This window comes from Staurois parvus, unplaced genomic scaffold, assembly GCF_062004578.1.
Source record: "Staurois parvus isolate SC_StPar_1 unplaced genomic scaffold, SC_StPar_1.0 ptg000135l, whole genome shotgun sequence".
Lineage (NCBI taxonomy): Eukaryota > Metazoa > Chordata > Amphibia > Anura > Ranidae > Staurois > Staurois parvus.
Window position 1 is genome coordinate 2,889,356 of NW_028317931.1, and position 20,721 is coordinate 2,910,076.

General features: G+C 40.1%; 1 protein-coding gene and 1 pseudogene across 1 annotated transcript in view; one reads left to right on the top strand and one right to left on the bottom strand.

The window, feature by feature from the left end:
* The window catches only part of ANKK1 (ankyrin repeat and kinase domain containing 1), a 111,420-nt gene that overhangs the window by 3,576 nt on the left and 87,123 nt on the right, over nt 1–20,721 (top strand). The window lies entirely within an intron of this gene.
* Nucleotides 1,863–2,180, bottom strand: LOC149465987 (large ribosomal subunit protein mL53 pseudogene; annotated as a pseudogene).

Sequence of the window (20,721 nt, forward strand, 5' to 3'; positions counted from 1 at the left end):
GGGGGCTTCCAGATTCTGATAAACCCCCCCACATGCAGACCCCCACAACCATCAGCCAGGGTTGTGCAGAAGAGGCCCTTGTCCTCATCAACATGGGGGGAAGGTGTTTTGGGGGGGAGCCCCCTCCGCCCCAAAGCACTCCCCCCATGTTGAGGGCATGTGGCCTGGTATGGTTCAGGAGGGGGGGGGGGCGCTCGCTCATCCCCCCCCCTTTCTTGACTTGCCGGGCTGCATGCTCGGACAAGGGTCTGGTATGGATTTTGGGGCGGACCCCCACGCCATTGTTTTTTACATGTTGGCACGGGGTTTCCCCTCAAAATCCATGACAAGACCTGAAGTGCTTGGTATGGATAGAAGGGGTACCCCACACCTTTTTTAAATTATTTTTGTAATTGCAGTCAATTCTTTCATTTACATTCAGCTGTCAGTGGGGAACCTCACTGACAGCTGAAACATTAACACATGGTTTTCACTACTAAAATACCTCATGACTTGATAAAATAACTCATGCAGTATTCTAGTAGCATTTTTTGGTGAATTCAAAGTTTTTTTTAAAAAATGCTACGCGGTATCCTACCACATACTTGGATGCGGTAAGATACCGCTTAATGAATTGTGCCAGTGAGCCTCTCACCGGGCCCCTACTGATCCCGGGCCCTCGGGCAATTCCCGAATGGTCAGCTTGCCCCTGCTTCTGTGATGATGCAGGTGAACAGAAAGAGAACTCTCTTGGCAACATTCTGTCAATAAGGCAAGATGGCATGATGCCATCTCTGACTGTTTTTAGTCATTCTTCAAGAGGTACATAAATATCCTACAGCAATAGCAAGGCATTTTTCAAATTTTGTCAGAGCTGAACAGTTTGTTCTTATCTACAGGTACCCCTTGCCTGTATAGGCATTTTTTTTAGTAAAGGTGAACAATGTCTTTCATTCCTATTTTTCTGCCTCCACCTCACACATCCAAACATATATAGCACCCGCTACTGTTGCTAAAGAGTTAGAGAAATTTAATGTCTCACTTAGTAGTTGGATTGAGCATGTCTGAGTAGGAGTCAAGTCCAGGTTAGACTGGATGACTCAGCAGGTTGGGCCTCTATCACCTCCCCCTGGTTCTGGAGGTCCATGGCAGCTTCCAGAAGATATTGGTTGTTGGGTGGAGACCTGGATCTGCATATTCATGGCAGTCTAGCCAGTCCCAGGCTGAAGGCTCAGTGAGAGGCCAGACTACAGTTTATCCAGAGCCAAAGGATACACGGACATTGTGAGTACATCTTTCCCGCCTTGGGGCCTACAGGAGAGAGGGCTGCTAGGTGCAATACTTAACCAGTTCTCCCTAAACCAGTGCTGAATGCCTGTCTTGGAATCTCTTACTCCAGGAAATTCTTCAAAAGACAGCCAGGTGGATGGGCATTTCTAGCTGGGGTCGGAAGGGAATTCACTCAGAGGGGACCAGGTGCTCCTCACAGAGACTGTACTATTGCTTTAAACGTAAAATGCAGCGCTGACAAATGAAAGGTACCAATGATACAGATGCACAAACAATATGGTAAAATAAAAATAAATATAAAAATGGAACTGAAGTGCAATAAAAGTTCTGTGAAAGTGCTCTCTGCGTTTCCAGTGCATATGATAGAAATGCACACTAACCAGAAGCACATTCAAAATATGCGGTGTGTAATTATTCTGAAGACCCCCCTCTCTCTGGTCAGAATATGGACTGGAACTGAAGAAAATGAGGAAGAAGCGCCCTCATGTGGTGAAAATGGGATCCAGAAAGTCAGAGATCCCCTTCCAGGGATGTGTAGATAGAAAATCCTTGATGGTAAAAAACTTTCCCCTCTCTGGAGCTGGTGGATCGCATCAGGGCTCTGAAATTTGAAAAGCTCCGAACGGTATGTCTACTACTGGCTCAGACTTGTCATGCCTCACATCTACAGTTATTTCACAATTACTATTGGTGGTACGGATTTTCTTGGTGTTAATAACTTCTAAAAATTCTCTAGTGGCCCTCACATTGGGCTCGAAGGGACACATGCGGACAGCGATGGACTTCATTGATTTTAGGATCCTGTTGAGAGACTGTGCCACTCTGGCTGAAGTATAAAGTTCAGGATCTACTTTATTGTACATAATGAGGAAGTTACCCTCAGAGTTATAACTGCAAGTCCAGTTGGGCATCTCATATACCCCTAAACCCTATCCAAGATGTTTATGCCCTAAATTAAACAAGAAAAAAAAAGCTCTTGGATTAGTTACTGACTTTGGGGGTGAGCGCTACACATATACCAAAATACTAAGGTCTGCGTTGACCACATAAATACCCACTAGAGTCAGGCATGGTCAGAAATTGCTATATATACACTACATGACTGAGAAGTAACACATCCATCCAAATTATTGATTTTAGCTGTTTTTAATAAAAGGGTACGTATAATGCTACAGCATACAAAAACAATTTAGACAATTGTCTACAGGTTTAAGCATCATGTTTACTCACCATGACAAGTTTAAATACCATGCTCACTGACATGGAAAGTTTACACAATCCCTCTTGATGTAGCAGATCCAGCCTGGGAAACCGGTCAAGGTTGATCAATTACTTAACCCCCAGGATGTTATTTGTTTGATTGTCAGCTGACCAGTCTTGGACTGTATGTTGCTTATGTTGGATCTTGATGCAGCAATATGAAGGTTTGAATTACGCTATATTGGCTCTGTCATTCCCCTAAGCAGTGATTTTTAGAGAATGCATTGTTCTGAGACTTACACACATTACAGGAAAATGCTGTTGTTTTGATCTAATGGATTAATACAAGCTGAGGTTTAGACTCAAGAAGCACCAGAATTAAATTGAACACTTTATCATTTGGAATGTTGAACTCTTCCAATAAACCACAGGTGGGTACATTGAGGCAAGGATGGACTGCATTCATCAGTTTACTTCAAGTGGAAATAACCTAAAAATAAATTGCATGTTGATAACAGTATATGCATGAAATTCATAGAACAGTAGCTGTTATATATGGAATGAATGAATTCAACATAAACTGATGCATTCTACTACATGGTGAATAATATTATCTGTGGATGGTTGATAATTATATGCAAGATCTGTATATAAAATACAGCTACTGTACTGTGCAAGAGTCTTAGGCAGGTGTAAAAATATGTTGTAAATTAAGTATACTGTCAGAAATAGGTGTGATAATAGTTTATTTTTATCATATGACAAAATGGAATGTAAATGAAGAGAACAGAAATCCAAATCAAATCAATATTTAGAGTGACCACCTTTGCCTTCAAAACAGCATCAATTCTTAGTACATTTGCATACAGTTTTTGAAGGAACTCGGCAGGTAGGCTGTTCCAAACATCTTCAAGAACTAACCACAGATCTGTGGATGTAGGATGCCTCAAATGCTTCTGTCTCTTCATGTAATCCCAGACAGACTCAATGATGTTGAGATCAGGGCTCTGTGGGGGTCAAACCATTACTATTAGGACTCATTTTTCTTCTTTACACTGAAGATAGTTCTTAACCCCTTGGCACCGACAGATCCTGTCTCTTTATGGGGTTTCAGATGGTGGTAGATGGAGTGGTAGATGGAGTGGAGTTTCTGATCATGTGACCACTGTGATTGGCTGTCACAGTGGTAACATGATCAGAAAGCTCCAGATTATAAGTATAGATTGGGAGCTTTCCATTAGCTGCCAATAACTGTGTTGGGAGCACACAAGGGTGCGCTGCTCTTGGTACAGCTCTGTTTATCTTTAGGTACGCATATTATTATTATTATTATTATTATTATACAGGATTTATATAGCGCCAACAGTTTGCGCAGCGCTGTACAATAAAAGGGAGACAGTACAATTACAATACATTTCAGTACAGAAGGAATGTGGGGGGCCCGGCTCATGGAGCTTACAATCTAAAGGAAGAAGGAGGTGATACAAAAGGTGATAGCTGCGGGGGATGATCTGCTGGAGGTGATTCAAGTACAGTTCTTAGGTGGAGGTGGGGTAGGCTTCCCCATATATGCTGGAAGGACTTAAATGGCATTGTTGTATGTTTGGGGTCATTGTTCTGCTGTAAAATACATTTGGGGCCAATCACACAGCTCCCTAATGGTATGGCATGATGGACAAATATCTGCTGGTATTTCTCAGCATTGAGGACACCATTGGTCCTGACCAAATCTCCAACTCCATTTGCAGAAATGCAGCCCTAAACCTGCAAGGAACCTCCCCCATTATTATTAATATATCACTCTCTAGCCCTCTGGTGAACAAACTGCCTCCTGTTACAGCCAAATATTTAAAATTTTGACTTATCAGTCCAAAGCACTTGCTGCAATTTTTATGCATTTTTTTTGCTGTTTTGAAGGCAAAGGGTGATCACACCAAATATTGATTTGATTTGGATTTTTCTTCTGTTTATTTACTTTCAATTTTGTTAATTGCTAAAAAGAAAATATTAACACTTCTATTTCTAAAAGCATTCTTAATTTACAGCATTTTCCACACCTGCCTAAGACCTTTGCACAGTACTGTACCTCCTGTGCAGCGAATGGCTTTCATAATGAAGGTTATAGCCAGCCTACAAACTGTATTCAAAGGTTACTACCTGTCAATGATATAAAGTTAGAACAAATATAGTGCATTTTATTTATTAACAGATAAGCTATTTTCTGGAATAATTACTATTTTATTACCCCCCTGGGGGTTTTTGTTTGGTTTTGAGCTTATTTTTCTATGAATGATCAGTGGTTTAAATTTTGTATTTTAATAATAAAGTGGTGTTTGTTTCTTGCACATCTGGACCTGGTTGTATAGATGGTAAAGTTGTTTTTTTAAATATTTGCATTTAGAGATAGTTATTAGTCCTTGGTAGTTATTGGAGAGTTGTAAATTGTAATAAATTAAACTGCATTACTCTTGGGAGACTCTGGATGCATCGATCCACTACACCAGTCTTTGAAATTACAATTATGTGTATTTCACAGTTGAAATTATATGGCATCCAATATACTCTGATGTATGATTTTAACCCTATTTTAATGATGTTACAAAACATTTTTCATATTTTAATACTATTCTGTTGAGGCACATTTAAAGTATTATTTTAGTTTCTCCACTTCCAAGGTTTTAGGATGTTGGATAAAACACTTAAAAGCTATTGACTCTGAAAGTATTACTTGGACTTGGCAGCGCCATTGTTTTTTCTTGTTTTTCTCAAATGTGCAATTTTTCTCTGGGGGAAATGGTACAAGGAAGGCTTTTTCTGTTGCAACAATACCTGACCTCACAAATGTCCTTTTGGCTTTCCTTTTGGGCATACATTCCCACAAATACACTCCAAAATCCTGTGAAAAAAACATTCCAGGAGAAAGGAGACTATTATCAAAACAAAGATTGAGGTGGGGCACACTCCATATACAGTAGGTGTGATGGTTATGGGTCCACACTATTTTGGCCATATATTGTATTATATTTTCACGTGTCTGATGGTGTCTGGCAGAGGAGCTTGATGCAATGAGGAAAGCCTCTCTTAAACCTCTGATTCGAGGCTTTCTGGTAAAGTAACAGGAGGCGCAAAGGCACGGAGTGGCACAAGTGCCTGTTGGTTCTTTCAACAGCTGCATCCACAGAGTCAAGCTGGACAACAGAAGCAGTTCATGGCCGCTGATACTTAACAAGATTGGCGAGATGCCTGAAAGGAGCTAGGTGGCCACTGGCTGGAAGCAGGTGAACAACAGCAGGCACTAGGCTGGAAGGTGGGTGATCAGCAGGCACTTGACTGGCTGATGGAAGGTTAACAGATATGAAGTTGGCGGGCGGGAAACCTATCTGGAGGATGTCTGATCAGTAATCACCAGGTTGGCAGATATACAGTCAGGTCCATAAATATTGGGACATCGACACAATTCTAACATTTTTGGCTCTATACACCACCACAATGGATTTGAAATGAAACAAACAAGATGTGCTTGTGCTTCTTCCAGAGAAAACTTCACCAGAGTGAATACAGAAGGTTCACCACAAGATGTAAACCATTGGTGAGCCTCAAAAATAGGAAGGCCAGATTAGAGTTTGCCGAAAGACATCTAAAAAAGCCTTCACAGTTCTGGAACAACATCCTATGGACAGATGAGACCAAGATCAACTTGTACCAGGGTGATGGGAAGAGAAGAGTATGGAGAAGGAAAGGAACTGCTCATGATCCTAAGCATACCACCTCATCAGTGAAGCATGGTGGTGGTAGTGTCATGGCGTGGGCATGTATGGCTGCCAATGGAACTGGTTCTCTTGTATTTATTGATAATGAGACTGCTGACAAAAGCAGCAGGATGAATTCTGAAGTGTTTCGGGCAATATTATCTGCTCATATTCAGCCAAATGCTTCAGAACTCATTGGACGCCGCTTCACAGGGCAGATGGACAATGACCCAAAGCATACTGCAAAAGCAACCAAAGAGTTTTTTAAGGGAAAGAAGTGGAATGTTATGCAATGGCCAAGTCAATCACCTGACCTGAATCCGATTGAGCATGCATTTCACTTGCTGAAGACAAAACTGAAGGGAAAATGCCCCAAGAACAAGCAGGAACTGAAGACAGTTGCAGTAGAGGCCTGGCAGAGCATCACCAGGGATGAAACCCAGCGTCTGGTGATGTCTATGCGTTCCAGACTTCAGGCTGTAATTGACTGCAAAGGATTTGCAACCAAGTATTAAAAAGTGAAAGTTTGATGTATGATTATTATTCTGTCCCATTACTTTTGGTCCCTTAACAAGTGGGAGGCACATATGCAAACTGTTGTAATTCCTACACCGTTCCCCTGATTTGGATGTAAATACCCTCAAATTAAAGCTGACAGCCGCAGTTAAAGCACATCTTGTTAATTTAATTTCAAATCCATTGTGGTGGTGTATAGAGCCAAAAATGTTAGAATTGTGTCGATGTCCCAATATTTATGGACCTGAATGTAAGCATGTAAGCAAGGTCAGACTAGCCAGGTCGGTAACCGATGGATGGATTAGGTTAACATCTTGACAGCGATGTAACACAAATATGCGGCCTCACAGAACTGAACTTTTTTCCGTAGGGCCGCATATTTGCGTACCTGTCTTTGTGCTAGGAGCACGCCGCAGAGTGCACTCCCAGCACAAAGACCGGGGTGTCACTGAGAGCCCTGGATCCTGTTCTAACAATCGGGACCCGTGACTCCCAATTCTGTGTCACATGATCACTGTGATAGCCTCTGTTTGGCTATCACAGTGATCAGTCACTGTGAAGCCCACCCACCTTGGTTTTTTTCTCTCTGAATATAGAAGAGAGATAATTGCATCTATCTCTCTGAATGGAGAAGAGTGATAATTGCATCTATCTATCTCTCCTTGCAGAGAGAAAAAAAACAGTTTATAATGAAAAAAAAAATATAAATAAAGAAATATTTAAAAATAAAGAAAAAATACCTAGATCAAGGTTTGATCTAGTTCAGTGCCAGGGTTAGTGTTTGGGTTAAGGTCAGGGTCAAAGGTCAGGATTTTTTTTTTCTAATTAGTATCAGTGTCAGTGTGTTTTAGGTAAAGAAAACAAAATGTGCACTATTGTTTCTTGGCTGTAGTACAGGTACAAACAACAAATAAAATACACATATATGGTATCACTGCGATCGTCAAGAGCTGGAAAATTTATTTTGGGTTGTTCTTTGGTGGTAGGTTATGGTAGCAACAAGAAACACACAGTTAAAATTATTTTTTTTTACTATTTTGGGCCAGTTTTCCTTTGATGATAAAAAAAAAATCAGGAGATATCCATTACCATTTACCACCAAATAAAAGCCCAATCTGTCCTGAAATAAAAACAAGGTATAATCCACTTGGATGTACAAAGTAGTTGTGATGATATGTATCAGGGGCGGACTGACAACTCATGGGGCCTCTGGGCAATAGGGGATCATGGGTCCCCTGTGTCCTTGCCCAAACTCAAAAAACCCTATTAAAAAGGTACCAGGGGCATCTTATGGGGCCCCCTACTGACCCCGGGCAGTGCCCGAGTTTCCGAATGGCCAGTCCACCCCTGATATGTACGGTTTTACTAACACATGTCAAAGTTGTAAAATTTGACTTAGGCATTAAGATTTGTTTTACCCTTAAGCGTGAAGGGGCTAATGCAGGAAGAGAAGAGATTAGTTAGGTTCCGGCTGGAATCAACAACAGTAGGACAAGTCAGGTACAAGAAGAAGGTAGAGACATGTTCCAGAGATGAGCCAGGGTCGGTGCAGAAGGAGTTCAGAAGTAGTCAGAGGGAGGCTAGCTCAGCAACAGATGGTCAAACACAAGAGCAAGTTGCAGGTAGCATGGGAATCCCTATAGACCAGACAGCAAGGAACCAGTGCCACAGCTCTGTTTAAATAGTCTGTTTGGCATCACCACATGCATAAACACCCATTTGCCAGCTTGCACACCTCTATGCACTCTGATGCTTCATTTTGTGTATGGGCATGACTTCCCTGACATTTATCCAAAGCAAGGTATGACCACAAAACAGCACACCTAAAGCTAGGCTTCATTCAGTTAGGTCTAGGTACAGAATATAAGAAAATTCTTTTTCTAAATCTAAATATCTTCCACCCATAAAACCATGGTGCGCTGTTGTTTATGTAGAATGATCAATCATTTCCTCTGTTGTCATTGGAATAGTACTTTTCACTGCATATTTTTTGGCAGTAATGCCTTGTGTATGGATCTGCTATTTCTGGAGTTTATAAACTGTCAGTGTCTGCTGTCATTGGCACAAACTTCTGCAGAGTAAACTACTTTCAGGCTATATTCACAGTTTTAATTAAGCTTTCCTGATGTCCTGAGAGCAGCCTGAATGAGTTCTTTATTTACACGCATTTGTAAGGATTGTAGTTGAGGAACAAATAACATTGTGGTAAACATATTCCCTTTTCTTTCTTGTTTTCTTAAGGAACAGTACATAGAAACACATAAGTACATAGAAACACATACAGTATATGACCTTTACTTTATATGAACTAATAATCCAAAAAATAATCATCAAACAAAAGCGTATTATTGCATAAACATTACATAAAGTGGTTTGTGATTTTACCAATTTAGCACCATTATTCCATAAACCCGATCAGTCAGTTGTTTATTTTTGTTAATCCATCCTAAACTTTACAGTCAATGTTTGATTAGGTGTTAAAGGTAACAGGAGGTTTATATGAATGTACTTCTACTATGTATACTTGATGCAGAAGGCAGGAAGGATTTGAAAAAATTCTCAGTATATTTACAAATATTTAAACACCTGATAGGAAGGAACCAGTGTTTCGACCTCGAAAATTGAACCTAGTCTGAAAATGATGAAGGAGACACAAAATGTGGTTCCCATACACTACTCTAAAACATCAATGAACACAACGTGTTAACCCATGAATCAATGACATATTGGCAAAATCAACAGTATTTTTGCACAGATATCATGAGACACTTTAAATGGTATATTTAACATATCCAAAGGGAACAAATAGGAGAAGTTCTTTGTTGGTGTGTACATACACTTAACCAGTTCCAGTCTGGGACAGTTCTGACATTCTTGGAATAATCTTGGAAAAATCTTCATTTTTTGGCTAGAAAACTACTTAGAACCCCCAAACATTATATATATCTATCTATATATATAGATATATATATAGATAGATAGATAGATAGATAGATAGATAGATAGATAGATAGATATAAATATATATATATATATATATATAAATATGTTTGTTTTTTTAAAGCAAAATTAACTCAGCACTCTCAGTTTACTACATGAACCACAGTCAAAAGAATATAAAAAGTACTTATTCCGAATTCCTAATGGTGGAATCTCCAGAGTTGATAATGAAGTTCTGGCTCGGGTTAGTGGGTATAAGTATTCAGCAGCCTTAATGATAGTTCTTGTGGAATGAAGGTTCTTGTTTTTTACTAATTCCTGCACTTTGGCTACCTTGTTGTCTTCTATATTTTTTTAACCAGTTATTTTTAAGAAAAAACATGTAGCAGAATACATTTTGGCCTAAATTTATGACAAAATTTGATTTAATTTTTTTTTTACTGGACATGTTTAATAGCAAAAAGTCAAAAAATATTGTTTTTTTCTCAGAATTGTTGGTCTTTTTTTTGTTTATAGCGCAAAAAATAAGAAATGCAGAGGCAATCATATACCTCCAAAAGAAAGCTCTTTTTGTGGGAAAAAAGGATGTAAATTTAATTTGGGTGCAGTGTTGCATGATAGCGCAATTGTCTTTTTAACCACTTGCCCTCCAGAGGCTTTACCCCCCTTACTGACCAGGCCACGTGCTACTGATTGCTAAAAAGAATAGGCAACTGATCATGTGGTCCTTGATAAAGGAAAGGACTAGAGTTAAGACCGACTAATCCTTTTATTATTATTTATGTAACTATCCCACAAAGAGAAGATAGTCGAGGATCAAGTGAACAGCCTGTAAAGCGTTTAAAATTATACTGCCATAAATTCTGCTGTGTTACATAAGTGTTACATAAGTCTGCACTATACCTCTGTCTATACCTCTGTCAAAAGTCAACAAACAAAAAGCTGCAGAGCCCATGTCATGGCACCCCAGTGTACTGCAGCCCTATCTCTAAAAGTTTTGAGAGTCTCCAAAGTTGAAGCACATATATAATAATGGTATAATAAAATTATAAGGACACACTGGACTGTCATGTACCTGATGAGAGACTGAAATGACGAGGTCGGCCTCACTTGTGTCACTAGCCCTGACCCCACTGAAGTTGGAACAGAGGGAGTCTAGGACCCAGGGAAACAAGAGCGCCAATAGATGTTGTTTGCAGCTCTTGCAGATGATGACTCTGGAAGACTGAGGATCTTCTGATTCAGGCACAGTAGTAACAAGCAGAGCAGGTCTTGTAGATTGCCAGGCGTGCACCAGAGCAAGGCAGGTAGTGAGGGTAAGAGACAGGAGCAGTGTCATGGGAATAGCCAGGGTCATCAACAGTCAGGCAGCACGGTACAGAATCAGAAGGAAAAGCCAAGGTCAGGAGCAGAGCCGAAGTCAGCAACCAGTATCAGGAGAGCAATCAGAGTCAGGTGAGGAACAAGCCGGGTCAGCAACAAAGGAATCATACAGGAACAAGCAGGACATGGGGGAGCTGAAGACCAGCCAGCACTCAATATGGGCAGAGACACTCTTTAAATAGGCCGTCTGGCACCAATCTTCGCCGTGCGTGTGGACATTTCTGCGCGCATGCACACAACCAGTAATTCTTCTCTGGGAATTCCTATGCACATTTCTGATCGCGATTCGTCTTGCCGGAAATCCCTTACATGGACGCTCAGCAATAGGTTGGAGTGGTTGTCATTTATTTGTACTGAAGTGCTACCACAATGGGAATTTTTACACAAGGGGGATGATTTACTAAAATTGGAGAGTGCAAAATCTGGTACAGAGGTGCACGATAGCCAATCAACTTCTAACTTTAGCTTGTTCAGTTAATCTTTGACAAAAAAAAAATGGAAGCCGATTGGTTTCTAGGTTCAGTTCATACCATGATAGCTGTATAGAGTTTATAAGTTATTGCAATGTTTCTGCAAAGTTCCAGTTGTAACCCTACAATATACTTAATTATAAGAGATAAAATGGTGGCATTTAATCACCACTGGGTGTTTTATTTTTTGCACTATAAACAAAGAGATAGCAAAACATTTGAAAAAAAAGCAGCACGGATGAGCACTGATGAGGTGGCATGGAAAGGCTGCACTGATGAGGTGGCACTGGTGGACATTGATGAGGAGGCACTGATGATGCAGCAATAATGGTAACTGATAGGCGGCACTGATGGGTGGTGCTGACTGGCAGCACTGACTGGCGGCATTGTTGGGCACTGCTGGGTGTCACTGCTGGGCAGCACTGATGGCTGGCACTGATGGGCACAGATGGGTGGCACTGGCAGACACTGATGGGCACTGGTGGGAGGCACTGCTTGGAAGCACTTCTGGGCACTGGTGGGAGGCACTGCTGGGCGGCACTGCTTGGCACTGATCATCAAAGCCCTGATGATCAGTGTTGATCTTCTTTGTGACTTTCTTCAGTTATCTGTAGTACTTTCCTCATGCTGTGACAGCATGAGGAAAGTGCAGCCAATAACCAGCAACTATATTTACATTGGGTTGCACACAGAGTGCAGAGTTTAGAAAGGGGGGGTTGCACACAGAGTGCAGAGTTTGGAAAGGGGGGGTTACACACAGAGTGCAGAGTTCAGGGGAGTGCTAGGTGCAGAGTTCAGCCTTCTTCCACAGTTGCTTACTTCTACTTCCCTATCCACATCTCACTATACTGTATTGGAAAGAAAATATAACAATCCAGTAGGAGTAAGTGCAAGTACAATATCTAAGCTGACAATAAACAGAGTAAACTATCACCAGACAGTTAGAACCATGCGGTACGTTACATGCCACAACTTACTGTCTCCTTTTTTCAGCTCTGACCCTGGCATGCAAACCCCCCCCCCCTCACTGCCCCATCTTCTCCCCCTGCCAAAAAGCTCCATTGTCTTCCATATGTCTTACTTTTGTTGCTGTATTAAGCTGAAGCATCCAGCTGGCTCTAGTACCTCCCTGCACACTATAGGTGGCTCGGCCTCTCTCTCTTGCAGGGAGGTCATCCATCGGGAGTGTCGGCATCCGCGCTGCACCCCAGGCATCTGCATCTCCAGTGTCCCCATCCTGCACTCAGTGGGAGCCACTCAGAAGATCAGATCTGTAGGAGCCATTGGTAAACAAGCTGTCACTTGTAAACACAGAAGCTGGACTGCTGTGTTTACAAGTGATAGTGGGGAGTAGAGAGCAGAGGGCCTGAGCCAGAGGTTCCACCAAGTTCCAGCTGAAAAAAAGTCCTGATGTTCACCCTGTAGGAGGTAATGCAATCACTGGCAGGATAGTCAGACAACAGATCTAAATTATAAAATAAACCCTTTGCTTTAAATTATTTACTTGTTGAAGCAGATTTTTTTAATATTAGCCTATGGTTCCACTTTAAGACACCATTTTCTGAAAGAAGATGCCCTAGAGAATTAAATGATGGCTGTTTTATGACACATGATATTAGCACAGCCATTTATCTTACACAAATTTTAGGAAAAAAACACTTAAATGAATTTTTTTGCACACAAACCCAATATAATACCCTACTTTTGGTAAAATATAAAAAGTATGCATTAAGTAAATAGATGCCAAATATGTTAAGATTTAAAATGTCTGTATAATGGCAAAAATACCTAAAGTTGACCATTGGCAACACTTAAGTTAAACATGAGCTATGGCACTACAATTACGCTTCACAGCGATACCTCACATGTGGTGCAATTACTGTTGTATATTTGCATTTGCGCATGGACACAAGGGTGATTTATTTATTTTTAAAATTAATTTAATCTAAATTAATTTTTTTTACAATTTTTTTTATGCAACTTTATTTCTATCACAATGGGTGAACAATGGGTGAACAATGGGTGAACAAGTCCCCTTGTGACAGCTTTTAGCAGTGACATGTACTCTATATGGAGAGATCAGGGGTCTATTAGACCCCTGATCCCTCTTCTGTCCTCCAAGCAGCTGATCAAACCCAGATCAGTTTGATCAGCTGCTTCCTTGGCTGTAATAGCAAGGGAATGACAGCGCTGAAACCAGAAGGGATGAAATCCTCATCACTTCTGGCTTCATTCATCACAGAGGAAATGATAGAATGGATGATCCTCCATCTTCTCTGTGGGCAGTTGTATTGACCGGGTAGGCTCTGCAGCAAAAAAGTGACCAAGCCGTAGTAGAGCCTCCCAGGTCACTTTTACAAGCCAATCACCAGCAGAAAAAAACATTATCAAAACAGCATCATAGTTGCAGCTGCCACCATGATCCTGATATAACCACTTGCTGTTCAGTAGGTATATATATATATATATATATATATATACATGTATATATATATATATATATATATGCTGGACAGCAAGTGGTTAAAATAATTTAAAAAATGATCAGAATAGACAAAGGGACAAATTCTATCACTTAAAGTATATCTACAGCCACTTTTTTCCTTTTATTTATTTTGGATAGCGTAGGAAATGGTTAAAACCCGTTAGCTTTTTTTTTTTCCCTCAATCTGTGGAGGATTTCACATTACTTCTTGTCCTGTAGACACATCATGAAATGAGCACAAATGTCTCTAGATAGGTAGGTGAGATAACTCTATATTTAGCCAGTTGTTACCGAAACAGGTGAAGTATTTGGAATATTTCCCCGCTATTCCTGTTTTTCAGGTGACAACTCAAAATGTTACCCTTTCCCGCATTTTCAGCACAAATGACAATGTTCACCAGGAAAATAAAGAGAGTTATCCACTCTCAGGGACACAGACAGAAAATAAAAACATAACAAGGGTTTTAATTCCTATTTTTAAAAATTGAAATAACCTGCTCTGTGCAGTAGTGGCCCCAGCTTCTGGCTTCTCCCCTTCTCTATCTGCCCCCATAGCAAACCACTTGCTATGGAGTCAGACATGCAGACTCGATCCCTTGCAGAGCTTTGTGCATGTATATACACAAACAGCGGGACTTGTCCCTGCCCTCCTTTACCTCCTCACTGGATTTGAATGACAGCAGAAGGAGCCAATGGCTCCCACTGCTCTCAGCCAAGCCCGTTGATGCATGAAGAGAGAGCAGAACAGGGCTGCAGGCAGGACAGTTCTGAGTGAGTGATCGAGAGTGTTGTCAGGTAAGTGTTTAGGGAGGGAGAGGAAGCAAAAACAGTGGAAGCTTTTTACCTTAATCACCTCAATGCCATGCTATAGCCAAAAGATGGCTACAATGTGGCTACCTTGTTCTGGGAGTGTGTCTATAGCTGTCCTCCCAGAACACACCTCTCCAATGCCCCCTGGGGCTGGCATAGCATGAGAACTGTGACTGCTCTGTCCTTTGGACACAGCTGATCACAGATTGAGGTAAAGGGCCAATCACAGCATCCCTTTACCATGTGAGTAGCTGTGTCCAATCACAGCTGATCATATGTAAACAAGCTTGCCACTCACTGTGGTTGCGCTGTCACTATGTGAGGAAATGAAAGCCAGTAGTCGGCAATGCTTACAGGGCGCATTACACAGATAATCAGGGCAGCCCCATAACTGCAGCTTATCAGTGCCCATTAGTGCTGCTTATCAGTTCCCATTAGTGCCGCCTATCAGTGCCCATCAGTGCTGTCTATCAGTGCCCATCAGTGCCATCTCATCAGTGCCTCCTCATCAGTACCCATCAGTGCAGCTGATCAGTGCCCATCAGTGCTGCCTCATCAGTGTCCTTCTGTGCCCATCAGTGCAGCCTCATCAGTGTATATCAGTGTAGCCTCACTAGTGCCCATCAGTGCAGCCTCATCAGTGCCCATCAGTGCAGCCTCTCTAGTGCCCATCAGTACAACCTCATCAGAGTACATCAGTGAAGAAGAAAATGTACTAATTTGAAAAATTTTATAACGAAAATTAAACATTTTTGCTCTTTTTCCTTTGTTTAGCAAAAAATTAAAAAATCCAGTGGTGATTAAATACCACAAAAAGAAATCTCTATCTGTCTCAAAAAAAAAAAAAAAGAAAGAATTTTGGTACAGTTTTGCATGACCGCGCAATTGTCATTCAAAGTGCAACAGCACTGAATGCTGAAAATTGGCCTGGACAGGAAGGGTGTGAACATGTCCAGTATTGAAGTGGTTAAAATGGTTCTAAAGGCAGGAGGTTAAAAACCTTCTGTGTAAAGCTCCCTACCCCCTCCTTCTACTTTCCTGAGCCCGATTTCAGTTCAGTGATGTGCATGTGTTCAGTGATGTGTTCACTGATGAGCTCTTTCAGCTCTCTCCCTCCTCATTGGCTCAGAGACAGCAGCGGGAGCCATTGACTCCTGCTGCTGTCAATCACAGCCAATAAGGAGGGAGTGGGAAGGGCCAAGCCACACCATATGTGTCAATAGACAAACAGAGCATAGCTTGGGAGCAAGCCCGCATGAGTGCCCCCATACCAAGCAGCTTGCTATGGGGGCACTCAAAGGGGGGGGGGGGGTGTGAGAAGAGGAGGATTGGAGCTGCTTTGTACAAAACCATTGTTTGTTATTTAAAAAAGAAAAATTCCTTCGTAAACGCTTTAATGCATAGAATTCATTAAGGCAAAAAACCTCTTTTGTCTTTAGAACCTTTAAAGCTGTAATCGAAGATAAGCAAGTATTGTCTAAATACAAGAGATGGGTGAATTCTTGGATCTTGGTGTGCTACAGTATACAGTAATCCAGCATGAAACTTTGTCTTTATACTAACAGGAGATTCCTGCAATAAAGACCAGTCTCTGCTGCTCCCTCTATTTGTACAGGGTGACTGGTCTTGTACCCAGGGGCGGACTGACAACTCATGGGGCCTCCGGGCAATAGGGGATCATGGGGCCCCTGTGTCCTTGCCCAAACTCAAAAAAGCCTATGAAAAAGGTACCAGGGGCATCTCGTGGGGCCCCCTACTGACCCTGGGCCATCGGGCACTGCCCAAGTTTCCAAATGGTCAGTCCGCCCCTGCTTGTACCCCCTCCTGTAGTTTTCTGCAGGCAATCTATAATGGGTGGGCCTGCTGGGTCCTTCCCAATCTCTCCCAATGTGCAGCACAATGTTGATGTCACCCCTGCTTTTACATGACAATAGCTCGATTTGCAATAAAATGTATTTATGTATTATTTTTATTCGTTACAGGTACTTATATAGCGTCATCAATTTACGCAGCGCTTTACATATATGTTGTACATTCACATCAGTCCCTGACCCTCAAGGGGCGTACAATCTAAAGTCCCTTAATCGCATTCATACATACACATACGGGAACCAATTTACCTACCAGCATGTCTTTGGAGTGTGGGAGGAAACCAGAGTTCCCAGAGGAAACCTACGCAGGCACAGGGAGAACAAGCAAACTCCAGGCAGGTGGTGCCGTGGTTGGAATTTGAACCAACGACGCCAGTACTGCCAGGCAGAAGTGCTAACAATTTTAGCCACGGTGCCGATCATTTGCATACAAATTTATTTACATACTTTTCTTTATACACTTTTTTTTATAAACTGTTTATATTTATGAACTTTATTCATACACTTTTATGTATAAACTGTTTATATTTATAAACTTTATTTATACACTTTTTTTTATAAACTGTTTATATTTATAAACTTTATTCATACACTTTTATGTATAAACTGTTTATATTTATAAACTTTATTCATACACTTTTTTTATAAACTGTTTATATTTATAAACTTTATTCATACACTTTTTTTATAAACTGTTTATATTTATAAACTTTATTCATACACTTTTATGTATAAACTGTTTATAAAAGAAGTGTATGAATAAAGTTTATAAATATAAACAGTTTATAAAAAAAGTGTATAAATAAAGTTTATAAATATAAACAGTTTATAAAAAAAGTGTATGAATAAAGTTTATAAATATAAACAGTTTATAAAAAAAAGTGTATAAATAAAGCTTATAAATATAAACAGTTTATAAAAAAAGTGTATGAATAAAGTTTATAAATATAAACAGTTTATAAAAAAAGTGTATGAATAAAGTTTATAAATATAAACTGTTTATATTTATAAACTTTATTCATACACTTTTTTAATAAACTGTTTATATTTATTCATTTACATTATTTATAAACTTGTTATATTTATAAACTTTGTTTATAAACTTTTTATATTTATAAACTTTTATAAACTTTGTGGATGTTAAGGATTATATTTAAAGTTTTTTGCTCAGAATTCAGCATGAAATCAGTACAAAATTAAAATGCAAGAAGTGTCAAAGAACATAGAAATATTATGACAATATATTCTTACTTCTTCTGATATATTTTGGTTTGGCAGAGTTTCTGAATACTATTTTCCTCCTGATAATAAATTATAAATTGTATCGGCAATAGTTTCTGTGATTTGGAAACTCTGAACTGTTCATTTCACTGTATGCAGGATTTCCAAGTCTACTTCCTCATGCATGACTCAGCGGTAAATATGCAAATCTGAAGTAATGGCTCTTAGCCAGGGTGCTTACTCTGCCTTAAATTCTTTCCACTTGACTTTCGTAGGATAATAACCGCACTTAAGAGAGAAGGTATATATCATGATGATTCAGTAAATTGAGAAGAACTATTATTAAATGCAGAGATAGGATTGAAGCTGTGTTAAAAGGAATGCATGGTGTTCTTGCACATATTTGTGTCATTTTTTTTTCAGGCTTTAAAGTACTGTATGTGACTAGGCAAAACTTGTATTCATTTTATTTATTTATTTATTTATTTATTTATTTATTTTGGATAGAGTGGGGGAGGGCTACAACCCCTGTAAGGTTTATCACTGTGCTTGGCTCTGCATGCGACCTGCGGTGACCTTTTTTCACTGATTTTGAATTCCTGTAGCCTTGTATGGAGAAGAAAGTAGTTACGATGCAGATAAAAACCCATCAACACAGATTGTAATGCATACGGTCAGAATCTTCTTGGGTCCCCTGCCAGATCCTGACTCCTCCCCCTCATCGAGTGCCCATAGCAGAGCTATGGGGGCATTCGTTCGTGCTCGCTCCTGAGTCAGCTACAGTTTCTTCAATCTGGAAACTCTGAACAGTAGATATGTGCAGAACAAAAAAAATGTGTTTATTTTTGATTTGTTATTTTCAATAATTTAATTTAATTACATTCCTTGATTTTGTTTAATTCATTTTTGGAATTCATTTAGTTATGTTTATTTGTTTTCAAATTCAAATTTGAATTCAACTGAATCGGAAAGTATCGAATAGGCAATCAAATTTCTTCTATTCGAAATTCGAACTTTGAAAGAGGGTTATATTCTATTTCATTATATTCTATTGTCTATTCTATTCTATTCTATTCTTTTCATTTCTTTTTTATTATATTCAAACTCAAATTTCTTCTATTCAAGATTCAAATTTCTGAAGATGGTTATATTCCATTCTATTTTATTCCATTCTATTTTACTGGTCATTCTATTCTATTTTTTTTTCACCTCTATTCTTCTCTATTCTGTTCAAATTTATTATATTTTAATTCAAATTTATTCTATTCAAAATCTGAAGATGGTTATATTCTTTCTATTTTATTCTATTCTATTCTTTCTATTCTATTATTTTCTATTCTATTATTTTCTATACTCTTCTTTTATTTTATTTTCCTTTATTTCCTATTCTATTTTATTCTATTCTTGTTTTTTAATTCGATTTCATCCAAATTTCCAAATAACAAAAAATTCAGCCTAATTTTGATCCGGAACAAAACAAACCGCACATGTTTAGCGAACAGTCAATAGACACACAAAGCGTGGCTCCCTCCTCACTGTCTATGATTGACAGCAGAAGGAGCCAATGAGCAGGGAGAGAGATGAGAGAGGTGCTGCTCTCGTGCACAACGCTGGATCGAGATCGGACTTATGTATGTATTTATATGGGGGGGGGGGGGAGCTGCATGCAGAAGGTTTTTTACCTTAATGAAGAGAATACATTAATCTGTTCCCACCCAGCCAATAGCAAAATGATGGCCAAGCTGGACGATCTGGGTGGGCGTCATATGACATCCTTCCCGGATCGCATCTCGCGCGTGTCCGCGGGGCCATGCTGTAGTGATATCTGTCACTGCCTGTTTACCTCGGACACAGCCGATGACAGATCTGTGTACCAACCCATTGCCAGTACCATGTGACCTTCTGTGACCAATCACAGCAGGTCACATGACAATTGTAAACAGTGGATGGTTCCATTCACGACATCCCTTATATACAATTGTCCATTTTGTTCAGGGGTTTGCTGCACCTTGAACAGGCTGGATTAATATCTTGTGCAATTTCACGAAAGGTTATGCGGTGATTATCCAGGACCAGGCATTCCACGCTCTGAATGTTCACAGGACTGACTGCTGTGGGTTTGGACGTACTGCCATCTGAGCATCTCATCACTGTATTGTGCTTGAAGACTTGTGTAGATATCTGCAGGTTTTAAGCCTTCGTTCACAAGAAACTTCATCACACACGCTGTTCCATGCATGCACTAACACTGTTGTCTGCCATCTGGATCACCGCTTTCTGGACTGCCTATCAGTAGTAGGACTCACTTGCCACTTACTACTGCGTGTAGTAATGCTGTCAGACTCATCCACCTTACCAACTGTTCAATGTCTGCTACCCCTCTCTGCCAATCCCTCCAATGGCTTCCACTCGCACAACGAATACATTTCAAAATACTGACAACAACTTACAAAGCCATCCACAACTCTTATCCAGAGCTTCTCACATTCTGTGGAACTCCCTACCCCAATCTGTCCAACTATCTCCTGATCTATCCACCTTTAGACAATCCCTGAAAACCTCTCTCTTTAAAGAAGCCTATCCTGCTTCTAATTAGTAAACTGCCTTTTATTTCCTCCATCTCCTCATCCCCCACAGCTATTACCTTTTGTATCACTCAACCCTTCCCCCTACATTGTAAGATCTATGAAGCCGGGCCCTCTGTTTCCTCTTGTACCAATTTGTATTGTAACTGTAATGTCTACCTTCATTTTGTACAGCGCTGCGCAAACTGTTGGTGCTATATAAATCCTGTATAATAATGGTAA